The sequence below is a fragment of the Arvicanthis niloticus genome, chromosome 19 (assembly GCF_011762505.2).
Source record: "Arvicanthis niloticus isolate mArvNil1 chromosome 19, mArvNil1.pat.X, whole genome shotgun sequence".
Classification (NCBI taxonomy): domain Eukaryota; kingdom Metazoa; phylum Chordata; class Mammalia; order Rodentia; family Muridae; genus Arvicanthis; species Arvicanthis niloticus.
In genome coordinates, this window is record NC_047676.1 from 34,441,035 (window position 1) to 34,456,719 (window position 15,685).

The 15,685-nt window shown below is 41.2% G+C and overlaps 2 pseudogenes; one reads left to right on the forward strand and one right to left on the reverse strand.

Moving 5' to 3' along the window:
• LOC117723848 (serine/threonine-protein phosphatase 2A 56 kDa regulatory subunit gamma isoform-like) overlaps positions 1-15,685 on the forward strand; it is a 691,904-nt pseudogene that overhangs the window by 22,685 nt on the left and 653,534 nt on the right.
• LOC117723679 (uncharacterized) lies at positions 1,334-8,029 on the reverse strand (annotated as a pseudogene).

The following is a 15,685-nucleotide window of genomic DNA, read 5'->3' on the forward strand; positions in this document are numbered from 1 at the left end:
GTGGCCTCTCTAGGATGTCTCAGGATACAGTTTCCACACAGGAGCAGGCCAGCTGGTTGTTTTCCACTCTGAGGTCAGTGGCCTCTCTGGGATGTCTCGGGATATGCTTTTCCACAAGGGAGCAGACTGGCTGGGTGTCTGCTCCAGCCACAGTGATTTGCCTCACTGAGGTCAGTGGACTCTCTGGGATGTCTCACGATACAGTTTCCACAAGGGTACAGACCCACTGGGTATCTGCTCTAGCCACCGGGATACAGAGAAGAATGGAAGGGGAGTGGTATTCTGGAGGGGCGGGGTTTGGGTGCCTGGGGGGGGGGGTCCTGAAAGTTTCCTGCTCCCAGCTGTGGCTCTGGGGTGTAGGACAGGGCACAACTGACCTTACCTGCCTCTCTGAGGTCAGTGGCCTATCTGGGATATCTCAGGATATGGTTTCCACAAGTGTGTAGACCCACTGGGTGTCTGCTCCCACCCCTATAGGACACATTTATGGAGGCATTTTCTCAATTGTGGGTCTCTCTTCCCAACTGATTCTAGCTTATATGAAGTTGACCGTAAACTAGCCAGCATATTTAACAATGATAAATATACTGAGAAAAAAAAATCAAGGACACATTCCATTCACAACAGCCTAAAAGAGAGAATATTTTGGAGTAAACCTAACCAAGGACATAAAAGACATCTGAAATGAACACTAAAACACTGAAGAAATTGAAGAAGACACTAGAACATAGAAAGATCTCCCACAACCAGAGATTGGTATGATTAATATTGTGAAAATGATCATTCTATGGAAAGTAATCTATAAACAAAATGCAATATGAATAAGGTGCCCATTTTTATTCTTCACAGAAGTAGGAAACAATTATAAAGTTCATGTGGAAGCACAAAAGACATGGCTAGCCAAAGGAGTTGCAAAGAATAAGAACACCACTGAAGGTAACTCAGTACCTGAGTTCAGCTTACCCGAGTGTGACTCAGACAAATAGTCATCACCCTTTGGTCTTATTTGGAGTACATGCATTTTATCTTTTTCTTTTTAATAGCTGAGTCATTTCTCTCTTTGGGCCAAGGGACTCTATTTGGTTTGGCTTCCTTCCTCATTGGATTCTCTGTCTCTAAATCTGATCCAAATTTTGGGGTCTACTGGATGACCTTTGAGAGGTCGCTCCCTGATCATCATCACTATCTAGAGAAATTAAATCTATTTCTTCCTTAGAAGAATCAACCTTTTCTTTCTTTCCTTTCTTTTTTCTTTCTTTTCACTGTCTTTTAAATTTTTTTTTCACCCTCTTCAATGATTGCCACTATTGACAGACACTTTGTTGAGATCCTTTCATTTATCAAGTTCCACTATGAAAGGCAGCAACTGGGACCTTTTCAGGCCCAAATGCCTGTAAAATTCTTTAAGTGCATCTTCACCTCTATGCCATCTTTTCTCATCAATGGATCCTTCTTGAGGAAACCAGGGACATAAGTCTTTAATGCAATTGAAAAATGACATCCAATGCTGAATTTTCACCTTTACTCCTTGGGTCTTTAAAGTGTTTCTCATCTGTTCCACATGTAGTTCATGGTGACAAATTTTTGCCCCATTTTCATACTATGACTTACCAGGCTCAATGCAGCAGGTTCCAGCAGAGACCACCTTTGTTATACTTTTGAATTTGCAGTCGACAACACCTCTCTCAGTAATGTCCCTCAAGGAGTCTCTTGTTCTTGCTGCCCCACATTGGATGCCATGTGACCTGGCATGAGGGTCAATCAATGGGGTCTGCAAGGGAGAGAGTGGGGATGCAGGGGCAAGAGATGCAAAGAATGAAGACAAGATAGTTGTCTGATCAAGTCTCTTTTATTGAAAAACAATTATGAGTATATAAGCACAAGCAGGGGAGTGCAGCTGGAGACACCTAACCACTAGTGCCTAGCAGCTGGGGACACTAAACAACAAGTCCAGGATATGTCTGAGGAAAACAACATGATTCTCAATAGTGTGCTTAGCAGGTGTGGGCTGTTTGCAAAAATATCATGCAAGAAAACAAGTCTCTAGTCAGGGTGGACCCTTAAGGTTCAACCTACAAATGTATGATCCCACAAGGCTGCAAAGAGGATAGCTACTTTCTGCTAGACGTGGGCTCCCAACACCTTTGAGCTCAGTCTGGCTAGGAAGTTATTGGGAGCTTACTCCTAGCAGAAAGTGACTATCTTCTTTGTGGCAATCTCAAGGAAATACCTTGACTAGAGACTCTTTTTGCAAACAGCTTACAACAGCTGGGCACACTCTGATAAAGATCTTGTTTTTCTCACATACCTTGTGTTGTTGTTTAGTGCCCACAGCTGCAAATGCAAGTGGTAAAGCATCTTCAGCTGTGTTCCCCTGCTTGTCCATGTCTGCCAGGCACATGGTAAACTGTATAAATACCCAGGATTTCCCTTTCAATAAACGGGACTTGATCAGACTCTCTGTCTTGTCTCTATTCTTCACGTCTCTTGCCCCTCCATCACTATTCTCTCTCTTGCTAGAACCTGTTGACTGACCCAGATGGGCTGGAGTAGGAATTAAGAAGCCCAAGCTCCATTAGAATTTAGAGATCCATCTTTGTCTGATAGCTGTGGAATTTCAAATGGTGACACCACACCTGAATAAAGAAGGTTCTTATGAGTGAAGAGTTAGAGATCACTCTTTCATTCATAAGAATATATTCAATTTACTGAAAAGAAACTGAAAGGAAGCAATTTCTCAGCTTTTAAAAACTGCTATGTACAGTGTATAGCCTTATCAAAATATTAACTCAATTACAAGAACAAAACATCAACAAATCAATAACAAAACTTCAAATGAAAACAAGGAAAACCAAATAACCAAATTTAGAAAAACTCAAACCAAAATCCAAACTCCAGAACTGTGGTAAGCAGCATTCCTTGGCTGCTCATTTTGCAGCACAGACTTACAGCCTGTGGCTGGCCTTGGCAACATAGTAGAAAAGCAGTGACTGATGGAAATCATCTTTTCAAGAGAAATGTAAGCATGTCTCCTTGTTTTGGAGTACGTGTTTGAAGGATATGTCCTCCCAAGACTGAGCATAAGACATGTTACAGTTTTTGGCTCAAGTCTGCAAGTTTGTGGACTGATATTCATGAAGTTAATTCTTGAGGACCCATCAGGACAAGAAAAAAATGCACACTCTCAGACTCTTCCTGGATGCCCAGCAGCTCTTGATGTGCCTCGGCTCTTCTCTGAATTCCTCCAAATGTGCACTCTTGCTGGGCTAGTGGCTAGATGAAATTTAGGCCTATTCACACCACGGAAAGCAACATGAAGAAGAGACTGCAGCCATCGATTGCCATGGTGATTAGGTATGAGATGCCATAGTGGTACATTTGCTGTACACACTTACTGCACCTCACACAGAAGTTCTCTCGGTGGGAGATCTTGTCCTGGTTTGTGCCATGTTTGAGTTTCTGCTGGAGCATTTTAGACCTATGGAAGGAAGGGCCAAAGGCCTGGTAAGGATTTGTTAATTCAGCTATCCCTCCCACACCAGCTCTATTCAGCTGGACAATCCAGCATGACACATCAGCTGAGGCCATTCCCTGATCCCCAAATGTCATAGAGCACCTGGACTTGGATTGCTTTCTCAGCTTTTAAAAACTGCTAGAAACTGAACTGTGAACTACACACTGTACTGGATTTAAAAGAAACCCATCATATTTCTCCAACATTATATTATATTATATTTCTCCAGGTATATTATATTGAGTAATAAGAACATTGTAGCAATGTCTGAATCTGAGTTCAAGAGAGATGAGAGCAACCTAGAAAACCATGTAGATGCCTTATGGAGAGCCTGCCAAGAATTTAAGTGAAGGCTGGGATTATTTCTTCAGTGCAGGAACCTTTCTGGGTTCCACTTGTCAATCCTTTTATCTGGAAATACCCAGAGAAATCATCTCACATGAAACCCAGGGGCACTGCCCTGGTCCTATGATCAGCAAGAGTGTGTTAAAGGAAAATATTCCCAAGGCTAGGCACTGAACTATTAGGTGATGGTCGTAAAGAAACAGAACATATCCTGTATGTCTATGGCTACTGTAGGATATACTGTCAAACATACAAAATATTTGTGTTCACACAATAAGAGCATGGTATATTGCAGTAACCAGTTTAGTTTTTCAGTTATTGCTAATATAAAAATTGCCCAGTATATTTTCCAGGTATAAAAAATCAAATCTTGAATGGGATAGGTACATAGTAGCATAGCATATGGACAGGTCAGTCACTGATATGCTTTCCACTCTTAAACTGAACTTGGAATCAGGCTTCTTGGCCTATTATCTAATCTGGCTTAGCAAGTTCCCAAGACTGTGCAGAGTAGGCTTGTTTACTAGCTAAGGATCCCATGTTGGTGGTAGACTACCTTCTTGTTCTTGTTCACTGTTTCAGACTTGTCTCCAAGTAAACAGCTTCTTCCAATAGGAGCTCCCTTTACCATAGCCTGACTGACTTGGTGTCCAAAGCTAGGAGCCCAGAATAATAAGAAATCCCCATAACTAGGATAGAAATGTACAAATTTCTCCCCATAATGTGACTGTGTCCGGAATATTTTGTTGTATATACAAACACCCATACAAAAAACACTTGCAAAATCACCTTGTATTACACAAACACAGAACATGAGTATAAACACACCCATCCACAGCTGGTCCAAATATACACATAGACACACAAGCATTCTCACTACAAACCACAAAAACACCACACACACACACACACACACACACACACACACACACACAGACACACCACCAAAAATCTAAGTGGGAAGAAAACAATGAGGAATCTGTCATTCTTGAAGAAAAGGTAATTTACATTAGGCAAAGCAGATGATTCAAGTGAGACCGACATCACTGCTCTTCTTCCTAGAGGAATAAAAATGATCACTTGGATCAGACATAGGTGAGGGCCTAGATAAGTTGGTGGACAGTGACACTGGTTTGTCCATGTTTCTGATTAGACATGAGGGCAATCTGCCTCTGATGCCTCATCCTACCTGCTGATGTGAGGCACTTGGGACATAGATGTTCTTGTTGGCCTCCTCACAGAAGCTCTTCTCTTCTCCATAGGACACTTGTGGTTCACGCTGCTCTACCACCAGATTTCTGTTTGCTCCCTGCAGCAATATCCTGACGTTGTCTTTCAGTTGAGAACATTCTCTAAGGAGTTGGCAGTGCCTGGTGCTGAACCACAAACAAACAAAATGGTGATTCCCAGCCAGCTGCCATTTGCCTGTCACTCCTCCCAGTACCATGATCCCTGCAAGTGCCCTGGTCTCTAGACAGCCTCAGACTAGAGTCCCCAGTATACATATCAGCACCAATTAGAGGCAGGTCACATCCAGAGACCAGCCACATTCCACAAGACTGAAAGTACTTCTGTAAGGCCTGACAGCAAGAGGGTTTATGTCCATCAAGGAAGAGGAAATGTTCCTCATGGGTGCTTATATGTCCCTGGTACTAGAAAACCATCAGCAGATAGAGGGCAATTCCCCTCTGAAAGAGGAGAGAAGACCCAACAGGAATACACTTTTTCCATTTTTGTCATGGATCCCAGATCTTTAAATGTCTTGTCAGAGCCCTAGAGGTTCAGTGTTGCTTGATATTCTTATGAAGGTGGAAATGTTTTCTATGTAGAGGATCCTGAATTTGGAAGATTAAAGATTGAAAGGTCTTACAATCTTATACACATATACACTCTTCAGACTTAGGACACCTGAGTCCAAGAGGTACAAATGCATGACCCTTGCCTCAAGGCCGGGTTCCTGTTAAGAGACAGATAGTATAGAACCAGAGCCCTTACTTTTCATCAAAGTCCTAGAAGGACAGAAGCATTCCTGCCCAGTGCTGGGGTCTCAGCTGTGTCAGTCACTCACCTGTAGGAATGGTTTTCTTCTATGAGCTTGTTGTATCTCTCCATGGCATCACTTATTGACTCGGTCATTTTCTGGATATTCATAATGGTCTTTTCATGGTTACTTTTAATGATATTGAATTCGATGTTCATCCTGTGTTAGGGCGTGGCCAAGGAGCAAATATTTCTCTAAGGGTCATGTGCAAAATGGTTGTATCCTGGACAACCCATCCAATAATATATGCCACATCCTTGCTCTTTAGAACTGGGTCCTATTGGTGCTGATTAAACTTATAATCCTGGGCACAGGACAGCAGAGCCAGGGGACCAAACAGAGGCAGCAGACCTTCGAGAGCATCCCATGTGAGCCTGAAAAAATACACTAGTACTTTGAGAACTTTCTCCTAGTCTCTGCCACAATCTTGGGCCCACCAGATATCTCTGATGACTTTTATTTTGAAGGAAGGCATCTCAATCCTTGGTTCCTATCATTACATGAATTCTCAGAGGACTAGAATAGTATTTCCAGGGAGAGGCTTAATAACACATCCTCCCCCAGGAGATTCTTATGTGACACCAGTGAAACAGAAGGAGTATAGTACTATGTGGATCACTTTAGGCCTTTATAGACTCAACAATATCCTGAACTGCAAACTGTGCATCAGACAAATCCTCAAACCCCATCAAAGGCCCCAGAGCCTCAGATTTTGGATGACACACACACACACACACACACACACACACACACACAAAAACTACATTCACACATATATACACCAACCCACCCACAAACACAATTAGAATGCCAACTATATCCAGGTAGGTGCCATAGTCTCAGAGTATAAGGACCAAACTCAGAGGAAAGCAGTGATGACCTGTAGGCATTTCATTCACACACTGAGAGGCAGAAAGTCTGACCAGGTTTTTCCAGCTGTTTATAGAACTAATCAGACTCCAAGCACCTGAAGGTCAAGTATCCTACTACTCAACACCTGTCAGGGTTTCTAACATGCATGATTAGAGATGACACACTCCTTTGATGAGAGGAAATCTTGGGTTAATCGAGAGGGCACAATACAGTCAACAGGGGACTGAGCATAATTACTACCTGTAGTTCAAATCATCATAATTGTACAGGTTCAGCATTTGACTAATTTCTTCCTCCTCAAAGCTCATCTTCTTGATCTTCAATTTTAGTTCTTCCAATCTCGTCATCTCTTTCCAGTTCCTGATGCTGGAATTCTGGGATGATGTTTGCCTAGCAGAGCCTGGAGATAGATAAACACAAATGAATTTGCAGAGTTGATGGCCCAGGGGCAGAAGAGACCATTCTGAGACCCCAAAAGTAGGGTGAGGAAGACGAAAAGCGAGAGACAGGGTGAATCCCAGAAGGAGCAGAAAAGCTATCTGAGAGCTGTTGTGCTCAGCCATAGCCCTCTTCCCAACCACCATTGTCATACATATGCCACACTCCCTATTACAGGGCCCCTTGCACTGAAATCCACAGGCTGCCTCAGACATGAAGACTTAGGGATCATTGTCAGCTCATATCAGGTGTGATGCAGGTAAATCCTGGAGTTCATATTGCTTAGCACCATCAAGGTCTAATCATGTGTGTTGAAACCCAAAGCGTCTGAGACCCCACACATGACCAGGGTAGCATCCTTCTCTGTTCTTGTCCTCAGAGACTCCTTTAACCTGCAGTAATCTAGAGGATGAAGGGTGTCAACTCCTACCATGAACAGACACATTGTTAATCTCATAGTGCCTCCTCCTGGTATTTTTTGCCACTCAAAATGAAATTAAATAGCTCCCAGAAAACTAGCTGCAGGCTTGTCAGTACCCAGTTCTCTGTCAAACTAATAATCAGAAATTCTTGACTCTTGTTCTGCCATTGAGAAATTCCAAGGCTCAGCTTGTAAGGCATACTCCTGGGAGGCCCAGCTCAAGCCTATTTCTTCCAGGAAGTTTCCCAACTCTATCCAGTACTCACTGTGCCTTCTCCAGAAATGATTTCAGTCTTCCTTTTTTACAAGACAGGAGGCCAGCTTCTTTCTTACTGGAAGTGGTCTCTCCTTGATCACCATTCTCTCTCCTAAATAGCCTAAGCAGCCTGGAAAACATGCCTGTTTGTGAACCCAAAAGGCACTGAAGAAATATCCCACAGGCAGTTGTTGTTACCACAACACAGGTGACATCACAGAAGATTCTACTTCTTTCCTAGATACAAGAGATTGTCCAAAGAAGGCATTCCAGGTGATGTCACTGGGAACTGCCATGACCTACCTGCTAACTAGCTGTCCCCAAATTGTCCAATTTCTTGAGTGTCTTTTTCTGGAGTCTCTCATATGACCCAGGGAGTACCCTTTGTCAACCTCTCCATCCAAAGTCAGAGATTTCTCTCTGCTTCATGACAAGTGAAGTGCTTTGCATGGGGAAAGTTGGTTAGGACCCTGACATGGGTAAGACATTTTTGTTAGCACCTAAATCTCTGAGGATCATAGATGTGGGAAATTGTTCTCAATAATAAATATAACCACCTGAGTCAATTCATGTGCCATACTGTCCACTGTCCCGGGTTTTCTCTGTTTCCCAGAGGCCAATATCTTTGTCCTATATCTTTAATTGTATAAAACATGGATAGTATTTTTCTTAATGTTTAGTTTGGGGAGGCAGGGGATTGTTTCTTTCACAAATTAAGCTTCTGACTCACTGTTAGTCTCAGGAATCGATATGTTCCAGGGGAACTTTACAAGACTGAAGCATCCACTGAAACAAATACCTCCTCAATACACTCTGAGATCTACTGTGGTTAAAGATCAACATCAACCATTGCTCATTCTCCCTTCCTAGATTTGCACAGATATGCCCTCCACTAGAGGCTTGTGACCTCTGCTTCAGGCTCCATCCAGGCAGGGTAGTTTGACACTTCACCCCAACACTGGTCAGCTGACTTTAAATGGTGATTCCTTCCTCCAACTTTGCCCCCAAGAGGATCATCTCAATTTGGCATTTCATCATTAGGCATTTAATCCCTAATCTGCATGGTTATCCTAGATGAGAGGTGACAGATCTCTTCTCAACCTGACAATCTGTGATTCTAGGGCATAATCTTGAACCCACATGGGTGCCTGGTAACCTAAGAAAACTGGCATACTTTCACCAGGAACCTGTACCTAAAGATCTCCAGTAACTTCTATCTTTGGTTTGTGGTAATCTCTTTGAATTAAAAACCACACAAGTCTGGAAGGACAAAGATCAAATGTAGGGACTAGAAAGAAAGCCCTTCCATTAAGAGCATTTGTCTATCCATAAGAGGATCCAGAAGGCAGTTAACAATACCATTACTCTGGCTATAGTTGGAAGGCCAAGCCTTCTTCTAGCCTTGGGACAATTGCATGCATGTGGTGCACAGACTTCCAGCAGGGAAAGATACATATAAATAAAAGAAAACAAACAACCCTCCCAAACCAAGCAACACCCCCAAAGCTCCAAATTGTCACCACACTAATATTACCAAAAAATAAAGCCAGGACTCAACATGTCTGGCAATTCTCCACATGGAAATTTGGGAAGTCTTTATCTGGGAAGTCATTATTTCAACTTTACAGTTATCCCCGATGCTGTATTTCAAGGAAATGAGAGCCAGGTAGCCCCGGATATCCTGGTTTCTTGTATACACCCAGAATGGATACTCCTTTCCTAAGAGGCTTCAGAGCAATACAGTTGTGACTCTTATTAATTTGGTCTGCATGACTATTTCAGGAACATGTGAATGCATGCACCATATTTTAGGGGTATCTAAATATATGACCTAAAGGATAATAGTATGGATACATTTTTCATCTTTAAGTGGGTATCCACAGAGTAGACCATGACACCCATGCCCCCTAAAAAGTACTGTGTAGAACTGGCTGGCTGGGAATTCACAATGTAGCCCATGGTGCCTGGAGCTCATAGAGATCCATCTCTGCCTGTGAATTCTGGGGATACAGGAGTGTGACAACACACCTGGTGACAAGAACTCTCCGAGTGAAGACCTGGAAACCGATTTTTTAATTCACAAAAATGCAGCCATTTCACTTAATAGGGGCTTACAGGAGTAATCATCTAGATCAGTCAGCCAGTGCATATAGCCACAGCAAAATACCAAAGTAATGACCAGAACAAAAAAAGAACAAAGAAAAATAAATATCAAAACCTCAAACCAATGGAAAATAAAAGCCTAAACTTCAAACCAAACAACACCCAAACCAAAATCAAACAAAAAAGCAAGCAAACAAACAATCAAGTTGAGCAGTATTCTCTTGCTGCAGTTTAGCAGCACTGAACTAAACCATGTGGCCTACATTGAAGACAGGGTATAAAGGCAGTTTTAGATGTAATAGGCTATGGAGACATTGGGTGCTGTGCCTCTTTAGGGGCTTTTTAGGTGAGAGCTTTAACTAATAAAAGTATGTCTTTGTGACTTTCATAGTGTTCCCTAAGTTTTTTTTTTTTTTTTTCCCGTTAGAGCCAGTGGTAAAAAACATGGCTACATACCTTCACTAAAAACTTTATTTTTCCAAAGGTTTTCTAAGGGTGGTGGTCATTGTCAACAATCTATATCTTCTTTAGGGTGGTGACTGAATTATGATGTGCTCCACCAGCAATGTCTGAAAGAAATCAAGCATTAATATTGTGAATGCCAGAGACACTGTCAGGTGAGGGACAGGAAGCACTCCAAATGTTTGCAAATAACTCATAGATTAAGAGGTATTTGAGGACAGCAATCAGAGCAGTACTTCATAACAGCATAATATCCTCAGGACACAGAGTCTTCATGGCCATGCCACACCAAGGCCTTCCCATGTAGCTGTGGTAACCCATGGGCTGCATTCCATAAGTTTTAAGTCATTTGTCATTCTTCCTGCATGGCTCTTGGCAGGTCACTTCACATAAGCTGTGAAACTGGAGAATCTCTAGTGTTTGCCTTGGGAAGAGCAAATGACTAATACAATGAGAGAAGAACTGTCCTAACCTCGATAGTACATTGTCTTCAGCAACACTTGGGAATAATATGGGAGCCACTTCAACACAGATTTGAAGAGATAATACGATGCTGTTGGTGTTTACTCTGTCTGGGTATCATCATGATAACATCACAGTATACCATGATGGATTATCCACAATGTATGGACAGCTGAGAACCATGCAAATGGTAAGAAACTCAAAAAGTTCAAAGATACAGGGGACCCACTTGGTTTTACCCCCTTCTTGCAGCTTGAGCTCTAAAGTTCATTTGCAGGACAGTGAAGGGATGCTGCAGTTTTACAGCCAAGTCTTTTGAGTAAGTGACCAATTCCTTCTGCTTCAGCAGGCACTGCAGGCATTCTTCCAGTCTTTCCTGTTCTTGTTCAATAGGTAATTGTGATTTGGTGGAGAGTTATAAGCACTTGCGTGTGTGTGTGTGTGTGTGTGTGTGTGTGTGTGTGTGTGTGTGTGCTCACACACACACGTGCACGGATACATACACACTTGTGATCATACACAACTACATTTATAAACACATACAAATGTTGCAGTAAATCTCCTGCCCATAGGGAGTCCATAGAATAAAAGACACAAGTCAATAAATATCAAATGAATGCTGCATGCCTAGATTGGGCAGATTTACCATTAAACTACACTATTCCCCGGCTATGAGAGCTCTTAACAACTTGCGGTTTCCTTGGTCAAGGTCTCCTTCGTCTTCTCTCTCTCCACCTCCACCATGCAACCCATTGTAAATTTGCGGCAGGTTCTAATAAAGCTCTTGCCATATCTTTCCAGTCTTGGGGGATTATTCTATTTTTAATAGCCCAAGAAGTCAGAATTTGTTTAACAAATGGTGAGTGCATACCAAAATTAGTGACACTCTCCTTAAATTTTCTCAGATCTAACACATCCACAGGTTGCCATTCAAATTCCTCATAACCCTGTGGGTAAACAACGTTTGTAGGTCTTTGTTGTACAGTAACCGGATAGACCAAGGTGTGTTTTCTAATAACTCTTGGTTGACTTTCTCTATTTACTTCTGTCTTAACCTCAGTATTTTCCTCAGCTGAAAATTTAAATTCCTCCCTTAAGGTTTGTATACATGCTTCATATGTTTCTTTATATTGTAATTGTTTCCATTCCTCATTATTTTCTATCTGTTTCTCCATCTGATCTGTGAGCTGTTGTACACTCTGTTTGATCATCTTTTCTAGCTCCTGTCTCCCAGTTTCATTTTCATCTTTCTGTCTCTTATTCTGATCTATAATTTCTTGTGTCTTCAATTCATTATTTTCTATCTGTTTCTCCATCTGATCTATTAACTGCTCTATCTTCTGTTCAATTATCCTTTTAATCTCCTGTCTCCCACTTTCATTTTCATCTTTTTGTTCCTGTAACTTCTGTTCTAAGCCCTGCTTCCATTCCTCATTATTTTCTATCTGTTTCTCCATCTGATCTGTGAGCTGTTCTATGCTCTGTTCAATCATCTTTTCTAGCTCCTGTAACTTCTGTTCTAAGCCCTGCTTCCATTCGTTATTTTCTATCTGTTTACAAATCTCATCTCTGTCCTGTACCAAAAGTTCTATTGTTTCTTGTAATCTCTTTTCCAAGGCAAAGAATTTTTTATCTACAGCTTTGTCTTTTGAGAAGACATAGTATATCAAAAAAATAAATATAGCAATACTGATAAATAATAAAGTGTTCCCTAAGTTGATTTCTGTCAAAGCATTTGAAAGATCATCATATAAAGCCCAAAAGATATCCATTGTTTTTGTCATCTTTAAGTATCAAAATATGTTTCTTTTTTTTATATATTAAAAAATTATCTGGTCTGGAGCCCTCAATTCACTGTTTCTACCTGAAAACTACCTCGCAGGCAGTTGTGTTCTAGGATCAGCAGTCCCTGGTTACAATTCGTTACTATAACCTTTCTATTTATCTGTTTGTCTCTCTTGACTCAGAGCAGCCTGCAATTTACTCCTCCCAACCTTAAAACCTTTTACATCTATTTATCTGTGTCTATTCACTTTTTTTAATTTAATTTTTTAATTTAAATGACCTACTGGTCTGGCTACAATAACTTTTGTTTCACTGTTGAATTTTCGGAAGACCCTTCTTTCAGTTTTCACAGGGCAGTGAGCAAGCCCAGCTGTAAGCTGAATGCTGCTCCTGACCTTGGCGGTTGAGGAAGTTTTTGTACTTTGTAACCTTTTGATCTTTGCAGGTCCTCAGACCTATTCAGCTTTCAATACACTTTCATCTCAAGTTAGATGAGTTCTAAATAATACGTCAATTTGTTGCGGTAAATCTGCCCATAGGGAGTCCATAGAATAAAGACACAAGTCAATAAATATCAAATGAATGCTGCATGCCTGGATTGGGCAGATTTACCATTAAACTACACTATTCCCCGGCTATGAGAGCTCTTTACAACTTGCGGTTTCCTTGGTCAAGGTCTCCTTGGTATTGTCAGATTTTCAAGAATCCCTTAACATAGTAACTGACTCTCATTATGCCGAAAGGGTTGTTTTACACATAGAGACTGCTGAACTTATTCAAGATAATTCTGAATTGACCTCATTATTTTTTCAACAACAACAAATTATTAGAAATAGAAGTAACCCAATATATATAACACACATAAGATCCCATACAGGTCTGCCAGGCCCTCTAGCACAAAGTAATAATGATATCGACCAGCTATTGATAGGAAGCATGCTAGAGGCTTCAGAATTTCATAAAAAACATCATGTTAATAGCAAAGGTTTAAAGACAGGGTTCTCTATTACTTGGCAACAAGCCAAGGAAATTGTGAGGCAATGCCCTACTTGCTCATTATATAACCAAACTCCTTTGCCTACAGGAACTAACCCTAAGGGTACCCAAAGAAATGACATTTGGCAAATGGATGTCTTTCATTTTACAGAGTTTGGTAAACTGAAATATGTGCACCATACTATAGACACATATTCAGGATTTCAATGGGCAACTGCCTTAGCATCAGAAAAGGCTGATTCTGTAATTACACATTTGTTAGAAGTCATGGCCATTATGGGAATACCCATACAAATTAAAACAGACAATGGTCCAGCATATACCTCTAATAAGATGGAAAAGTTTTTTTACATATTATAATATAAAACAGGTTACAGGCATATCACATAATCCTATGGGACAAGCAGTTGTGGAGAGATCCAATCGAACTCTAAAGGAGATGCTTAATAGGCAAAAGGGATCAATAAGAACCCCCAAAGATAGATTACATAGTGCTTTATTAACTCTAATTTTTTTAAATGCTAATGAACAAAACACCACAGCTGCTGAGAGACATTGGATGGTGGAAAAAACTTCTGAATTAAATCAACCTGTTTATATTAAGGATATTATGACTTCAGAATGGAAAGTGGGAAAGGTGTTACACTGGGGGAGAGGTTATGTTTATGTTTCCACAGGAAAAGAAAAGCTGCGGGTTCCTTCCAAAATGATAAAGATCAGAAATGACAAAGGGAGACCCCCTGAAGCACTAGTCGACACAGAAGAAAAGGGAAACTAACTCAATCAACCAAATGGGTGATGTATATATGGTGTTATGTCTCTTATATGGACTTAACTGGCTGGGACTAAAATGTCAATACAAAGCCAAGAACATTTAATTGGGTAATAATTTCTCATGACTTAATACATGCCATCCTTTATGAGGGCATGTATATAAGTTTTATATAGTTTGATTAAGTAATCAAACTAACCTGAAGAGGGCAGTAGACTTTCTTTATTGATCTTCATTGACAAAGCTGTGTGCCCTACATGTTCCACGTGAATGTTTTTATAAAACTACCTGTTGCTTTTAAGTTTTATATGTTACAGGATGAAAGAAGAGAAACTCAGCCCTAGCATGATTTATACTCGGGGATGCTGAGTCTCTGGGACCTCCTATTCCAGCTTCGTGCTTGATTCTACTGCAACTGCATCGAAGCTGCTTCTTTTAAGGACTTGCTTCCAGAACAGCTAGCTTGCCTGTCCAGCCTTTCTGACTATAACAGTTATGGTGTCAGCTAAGCTATGAACTTTCTCAATACATAGAGACTTCAAGGCAAATGATGCCAGCTAGCTCTCCTTTGACTAAGCCAATTTTCCTGTTTTCCTTTTGGGCCCCAAGATGGGAAATCTTCGCCCCAATTCAGCTGGAAGCAGAGGAGGTTGGCAGATGGTGGAGAGAGAGAAGACGAAGGAGACCTTGACCAAGGAAACCGCAAGTTGTTAAGAGCTCTCATAGCCGGGGAATAGTGTAGTTTAATGGTAAATCTGCCCAATCTAGGCATGCAGCATTCATTTGATATCTATTGACTTGTGTCTTTATTCTATGGACTCCCTATGGGCAGGAGATTTACCGCAACAAACAAGCATACTGCATTACTGTCAGGTGTTTAGTTTTCCAATTAATGTTAATGCAAGTGGTAATGACCTGTACTACTGTAGAAAAGAAAGTTAAATTTTGTTGCATGGAGAAAGAACAGAGTGTGCAGAGGAGATAGAGAAACCTCTGGCAAAGTGCACAGACAAGTGGACACGTGGGGGGCCTTGTTATTGTACCAAAGCCCACTGAGAAATTTCTTCAGACTGTATACTAAAGGCTTGTATCCCCAGCAAGACCCAGCCCCTTGCTCTCACCCACTGCTTCCCTGTTGCTTCAAGATAAACCGATTTCTCAAAAAGGAGCTCTCTTAACCATGGAATGCCGCACTTCACGCACAAAACAATGAGGTA